The following is a 6,741-nucleotide window of genomic DNA, read 5'->3' as shown; positions in this document are numbered from 1 at the left end:
AAGTGTGGAAATGTACAGGGGCCTGTGGGGATCTGCCAGAATACCGGACCTGGAGACTTCTGTGCAGGCGAGCCAGTCTAACACAACCTACTCCCCCAAACTGCTAACCTGATATCTGCCACTCTGGCTAGAGACAGATCACAGGACAGTCCCAATGGACAATACACAGCTCAGCCTGTAGGCAATAAACAAGCTTGCTGGCAGCCCGCTACTGAGCAGCATCTCCTGGAGTCTGTGTTGTTGATTCCACGCCTACTCATCCCCTGCCTCCTGAGACTGGAATCAGGCCACCGAAGAGCACAGCAACACCTAGCTTTCCCTTGGTATCTTCTATAGGCAGAAATTTTCTTCATACTGTACATAGGATGTCTCAAAGGGAAATACCTCAATTTTTCTGGTAATTCCTTCTTTTTTTTCTCTGACTAATCTTAGCTCTAATTGTCACATGGATTTCCCTAGGTCAAAATTTCTTTCCAACCAGGCTTTAATTTCAGGAAGGAAAGGGAAATGTACCAGGTGTCACCCATTATTGAGAAATAACTACATTATACATGAAATTAAAACATAAATTATAGATTTGCAAATCATTTCTTTAGATCCTTTCTTTAATTGATCAACATTGGTAGGAGTTTAATATAAAATCAGATCAATGGAATGTGAGGGGTGTGGGTCCACCCCATTAGATGGAAGCACAAGGGCCAGCACAGCACAGAGCCTTGACTGGCTATCTTCAGCCACGTGCACCAAAAAGGCCTGCACATACAGTTGTTTGTAGGGATGTGGAAGATCCTGAGACCCTACTCCTTGACAATGGCAATTGGCTTTTCCACCTCCATCTTGCCACAATCTGATGATCACAAACGTTCTTCAAGGGTTTGTCCTGGCTGTCTTGGTGTTCTCCATCTTCTGCATCACATCCAAGCCCTCTAGAACTTTGCCAAAACCACGTGCTTGTCATCTAACCAGGACATCTTGACTGCTGGAATGAAGAACTGGGAGGAGCTGGTGTCTTTTCCTGCATTCTCCATGCTAACCGAGCTAGGTACATAGCACTTCAACTTCAAGCTCTCATCTGGGAAGCGCTCACTATAAATGCTCTTTGCTCTGGTGCCGTCTCCCCTTGTAAAGTCTCGACCCTGGGTCATGAAGTGTTTGATGACAGGATGGAATTTGCTGGGTTTTTGTAACCAAATCCTTCCTCTCCTGTGGCTAAAGCCACAGAGTTATCCACCATTTTTGGAACAGTCTTTCCAAAGAATCCAAAGATAACCCTGCCTACAGCTTCATCTCCAATGTGCATATCAAAGTACACCTTGACTGTGACTTTAGGCCCATTCTTCTCATCATTGGTCATGGAGGGTCCCAGTGGCAAAAGAAAGAAGGAGCCCAAGATGAGGGCAATGGCAAAGAGCACCTTCATGTTGTGCTCAGAGTGGTCCAACATCCACCTGCAGAAGCAACCATGGCCACAACAGGCAGGACTGGAGGATTTGCAAATAATTAATGATGGCATATCACATACGGATATGGATTGAGAAAAGGGTGGGGATAGGGGAAACATTTCCTGGCATAATTTATATTCAGTTCACAGTCTGTCTATATGTGATAGCAACTATGTTGCAGGCCAAATGGCTTCTGAAAAATGACAAGTCCATAACAAATTCTGTTGGCCAAGCTGAATTATAAGCTCTGCATTGGGGTATATGATAGGATTAAACCTTTTAATGATTTTCTACTATATATACTATGTCTCTTTGATTTCTTTTTCATAGAATTTATAAAATGGAGGGACCCTAGGTGCTTCTGCTTTTCCTTCTAGTCAATTAACCATTTTGATTTTTGCACACAAATAATAGTTCTAGAATATATGCTCAAAAAATTTTTAATTTGAATCTTTCACATCAAAAAATGAAAAAATAACATCAGACAGTCTATATAGTTATCCATTTATATGTGCCATATAGAATTTTAAAAATAATTATGTTTGCTGCAAAACTTTAGCATACTGCATTTAATGATATAATAAAAATATATTGGATGTTGTTTGAAGTAAGCAGAAATAATGATTTCAACATATTTATTTTAGGTTCTGTGACTCAGAAAGTATATAATAAGATGGAATAAAATAGTGCAACAAGAAAGGGCAAAATGTAAAACTAATTTCTATCACATCCATTCTTTTTATTGAATTTTTGCAAATTTCATACAACATATTATGTTCGTATTTAGACACCCTTACCTATCTGCAGCCCTCTTAGAACACCATCCCCAGATTTCATGTACTCTATCATATATATTAAGGCCTACTGAGTCAAATTTTGTCCTCAAGTGTCCTTCAGTTTGGGTCCATCTACTGGAGCCTGGTTAACCTATCTAGCTTCATATTCCTTAAATTAATTTTAAACCATTATTTCAGAATTCCATGCATATAAGGAATCCTTTTCTCAACATTTCTACTATACATTATGCCACTTTTACCATGTGTACCCAATGGCTGTTTCCCATTTGATCCATATCCTGAAAGTAGTTCATCTCACCAACAATTTCTTAACCCCTGCCAAACATTTGAAATAGTTTTTTGTCTAATCTAAACATAGACCATAGCTTGGAAATAGTATACTTCTTAAGAAAAAATTCTCCAAAGGGAAGCGTGATACTCTTCCAACTGGAATGAAAATTATCCATGATGATTTTTAAGTCATAAGAGGAAGTCACTTATTTACTTCTTTGTTCTTCAAAGTAATATACCCATTTTTTCATAAATAATGCAGACTAGTAATCTTCTGCACCCATTTTAAAAGTATGGCTTGCAAGTTCCATGCCATGTAGTGGTAGGAACTTTAAGGAATATTTCAAAGAGATGTTTTGCAGTCCATTCTTTCCTCTATAAACTTAGTAATCTTTTCTTAGTTGTTTTCTGTCTTCCTGTTCCACTACCTAAATACGTTTTGAATTTTGTTGGGATAAGTCAGGAGTGCCTGGAATGTAGAGCATGGCCATGGTGGAGACCTCCCAGTGAGGACAGCAGGAGCCAGGCCCACTCCATTCTAAACACACTGTCTCTTACCCAATAGCCCCCAGGCAAAACTATTAGGTCTCTAATCCCTTAATCCTAACTAGGTCTTTTGTAGATCATGTGACCAGATGACAGGACAAAGGCCACATAGCCTTAGAAGCCCCCTCCCTCCCCCTACCTGCCTGCCTGCCAGAAACCCAACCCCCGCCTCCTTGCCCTTGAAACTTCCCTATAAAAACTTCTGCTTCACCATATGAAAAGGAGCTGTCCACTGACACAATCTCCTAGGTGTTTTCTTGTGTTGTAGTCACTGCCACCCCGCCCGAGGCCCTTCTCCCCCCATTGGTCTCTCTCCTCACCCTAACCCTCCACAATGGGGATGGGTGTGCAAAGGTCTCCCTGTAGCAGTGGATTTTGGGCCGAGGGGAGGCCGACAGAATTTCTCAGTCAAGAGCATTACGTGAGATTGACACCAACCCCAATTTTTTCAAGAAAAATTGCCTTAGGCCAATTGTCTTATCTTTTTAATCTAAAGACAATATATTTGGCTCAGAAATGAACATGTGACAAATTGCAGTGTTTGTATTGATGAAATACTTGCTAAGGGTTTCAAAGAAACATGTATGTTCTCATTTCAATGGAGAATATATAAAGATGTTCTCTAAAACAAAAATATGATCAAAGAAGCTAATGTTTATGAGACACAGGCAACCATCTTTAAATTTAGAGAAAGTCAAATTTTGAATAAAGCTGAATTCTTAGAGAAAAGTGTGGAGAGTGAGAAAAATGTGAAAGGAGGCTGGAGAGATGGCTCAGCAGTTAAGAGCAATGGTTATTATTGCAGAAGGTCCAGGTTCATATCCCAGCACTCACATGGCAGCTAACATCAACTGTAATTTTGGTTCCAGGACATCTGACACTCTCTTCTGTCCTCCTTGGGCATTGCATGGCTTACGCACATGCAGGCAATACACTCATACACATAAAATAAAAAGTAAATTTTTTTTTAAAAATTAAAAAAAGAGGGGCTGGAGAGATGGCTCAGCAGTTGCAAACACTGACTGTTCTTGGAGAAGACTCGGTTCAAATCTCAGCACCCACATGGCAGCCAACAACTGTCCATAACTCCAGTTCCAGGGGATCTGACAGCCTCTTTTGACCTCTGTGGGCATTGCACACGACACAGGTGCACTTACCTACATTCAGGCATAGAACTAATATACATGAAATAATAAAATATTTTTTTAAAAAATAAAAAAGAAATAAACGTGAAAGAGGAAATTAAAGACTATTTCACTCTAACTGCTTGCTAGGTAAATATTTTCCTGAAGAAGGTATCAGTGTGTGTGTCAATAACATATTTTTGCTTTTATATGCCATAGTGTGGAATGTTTTGTTTTTACTCCTGAATACAAAGAAATGAAACAGTACTCTAAGATGAAAAGGGAGCAGGAACACTTCAAACAAAACCATAGTAGTTACGATCCTTGCTCCTACACAGTCTTGTTTTCTGAGATTGACTTTAATACAGAAAAAGAAAATAAAGAAAATCCAAATGATACTTAAGAAAAAAATGAAGAAAGTTGGAAGAGAGAAGCTTCCTTTATGTTACTCTATGATTGAGAATAAGCATGATTACCAAAAGCAGTCCATATTATTATTTAAACATTATTAGAAAATGTGAAGTTAAAAAATTTTTTACTGAATTTTTGTGGATTTCTTACAATATATCTGAATCATATTTAGCTCTCCTTTCCCTCTCTGCATCCTCCAGAGTCCACCCACAGAACTTCATGCATTCTGTCATATATGTTAAAGCCTATTGTGTGTACCCAGATTTCCCTCAGTGTGAGTTCATCCACTGGAGTCTATTTAGACTATCTAGTATTGCTCCCTTAAAGAAGGCTAACTCTCCCTCACTTAGCAATGATCAGCTACCAATAGATTCTCACCAAAATTGTGGCCTCCTGCCCGTTTCCCCACTTCTATGCCGGTTTTGGTCTGACTGAGTTTTCATGGGTCTTGTGCGTGCTGTCACCATTTGCTGTAAGTTTATGTCACAAAGTGCCCCGGAGCCTATAAGACTCTTTTTCCTTATGGTTATGCACCTCCTCCCCTGGCTTTTACAATCCTTCAACCCCCTCTTACACAATGGTCCGTGAGCCTTGAGTGAGTGAGGTTTAATGTAGGAATCCTATCCAGGGACACTCACTCTGCAGTCTCTTATTTTCTGCACTTTGGCCAGTTGTGGCCTTCTGTATTCATCATCCTCTGTTGCATAAGGAAGTTTCATTGGTGAGAGTTGAGAGATACATTACTATTCTCTGTACCCCCTGTTCAACTATATTCTGTGAGCCATAGCTGTAGAAGTTCTACTGTAGATGTGTCACTTAGGCCCCATTCCCTCTCCTCAAGCTTTGGACCTGTCCTTCTGAAATGGCTTGGTGGTACCTGACTCAGACTCTGTTTTCCAGGGTGCATAGTTCATTTTTTTTTAGAGAAGAGGAACATCCCGTAGCATGAGAGATGGTCAGAATGTAAATATCATGGGAAAACAGAAAACCTACACAGACATAGTACAAAACAACGCACCATTCTAACCTCAACTCCCTGTAGTGAAAAAGGAATAGCCAAATCCAAATCTACAATTGATACTAGGACTCAAGCCCTAAAGAGAATCCTCTATGCCTATGGTTAGGGTTAGAGTTATAGTAAGAACACAACAAGTAAATATTCAGTTATGAGATATCTAGATTATAATGTAATTTCATTTGCAGTATTTTTATGAACAACACTGCTTCTTTCCATATTAGTTAAGTAATGAATGTTCCCACAACCATACTAGATTAAGCCATGATTTATTTAGAAAAAAAAAATTTGGCAAATTTTCCAAAGATCAAAACCATGCAAAGTATATTCCTTAACTACAATGGAATACAACTTAAAAATCAATAACAAAGTAAAGCTATAAGTTTATAAGTATAAGAAAATTAACATATTCTTTAAAAGCAGTAGCTACAGAAAAAATTAGAAATGAAATTAGAATACATTGGCTTGAACAAATCTCAGTATTTAAAAACAATTTAAACAAAACAAGCTCTCACAAGAAAATGTATAGCTTTAAATACTGATGTTAAAGTAATGACATTTCAGAAATAATTTCCCTGATTTTACATCTTAAGGACCTATAAAAAGAGAGACAGTACTTGACAGCATATGTAAGACCTGTGCAATTTCAATCCAGAAAAAACACAGCACAAATGGGGAGGTAGGCAAAAAGTCACAGCTCTAGCTGAGGTTCCCTTGGCAACTGAGAGCTGCTAGGAGAGGGAGAGTCAGTTTTCTACAAGGATGTGATACATGGTAGGTTGAACAAGCTCCAGGGGATGGACCCACACCCAAGAGCATGTGGGGAACACAAATTACACTTCATAGGTCTCTTATAAAAGAAAAAAATGCTGACAGAGTGAAAGAAGTCGGGGCAGTAGTAGAGCAGGGGAGGAAACGGAGGAGGAGTTGGAAAAAATTTAGAATATTTTGTATGAAATTCTCAAAGAATTGATAAAAATATTTTTTTTTAATTGGGACAAGTCAAAGTTAAAGCCAATTGCAAATGTAAGATAATAAAGACTAGATTAGAGAAAATGTTATAGAGAGCTTAGAAACAGCATAGAGAACCAACCTTTGAAAAGACAGTGCAATTAATATATGATTAAAGATCAAAA

General features: G+C 38.7%; 1 pseudogene; it reads right to left on the bottom strand.

Annotated features, from left to right (window-relative positions):
* Window positions 1-797: 797 nt before the first annotated feature.
* LOC103734853 lies at window positions 798-1,444 on the bottom strand (annotated as a pseudogene).
* Window positions 1,445-6,741: the final 5,297 nt, after the last annotated feature.

The sequence above is a fragment of the Nannospalax galili genome, unplaced genomic scaffold (genome assembly GCF_000622305.1).
Source record: "Nannospalax galili isolate Female #2095 unplaced genomic scaffold, S.galili_v1.0 scaffold75, whole genome shotgun sequence".
Taxonomy (NCBI): Eukaryota; Metazoa; Chordata; class Mammalia; order Rodentia; family Spalacidae; genus Nannospalax; species Nannospalax galili.
The sequence above is the reverse complement of the archived record's forward strand: the minus strand, read 5'-3'. Positions and strand labels throughout refer to the sequence as shown.